General features: G+C 31.5%; 1 non-coding gene across 1 annotated transcript; it reads left to right on the top strand.

The window, feature by feature from the left end:
* Positions 1 to 102: 102 nt before the first annotated feature.
* LOC114578463 lies at positions 103 to 209 on the top strand. Its single transcript, XR_003699483.1, has one exon. It is a non-coding gene; the product is annotated as a small nucleolar RNA R71 (small nucleolar RNA).
* Positions 210 to 311: the final 102 nt, after the last annotated feature.

Here is a 311-nt window from a genome sequence, read left to right as displayed (position 1 = left end):
AATGATTTAAACATCAAAGATCCTCTAGCTGCAATATCTATGACTAACCTAAGAGATCCTCCTAATCCATTATAAAAAGGTTGAATAACAAACCAATCAGGTAAGACATAGTGAGGGCCTTTTATAAGTAATTTCATAAATCTCTCCCATCTTTTATAAATTGATTCTCCTTTGAACCGGACAAACAAAGTGATGTCATTTCTAAGTTTAGCAATTTTTAAATGTGAGGAATACATAGCTAGAAATTTATATGTCAATTCATTCCAAGTGCTTTTAAAGTCGAGGGCATAGAATTTAATCACATCTTTGAC

The sequence above is a fragment of the Dendrobium catenatum genome, unplaced genomic scaffold, assembly GCF_001605985.2.
Source record: "Dendrobium catenatum unplaced genomic scaffold, ASM160598v2 original_scaffold_40418, whole genome shotgun sequence".
Taxonomy (NCBI): Eukaryota; Viridiplantae; Streptophyta; class Magnoliopsida; order Asparagales; family Orchidaceae; genus Dendrobium; species Dendrobium catenatum.
The sequence above is the reverse complement of the archived record's forward strand: the minus strand, read 5'-3'. Positions and strand labels throughout refer to the sequence as shown.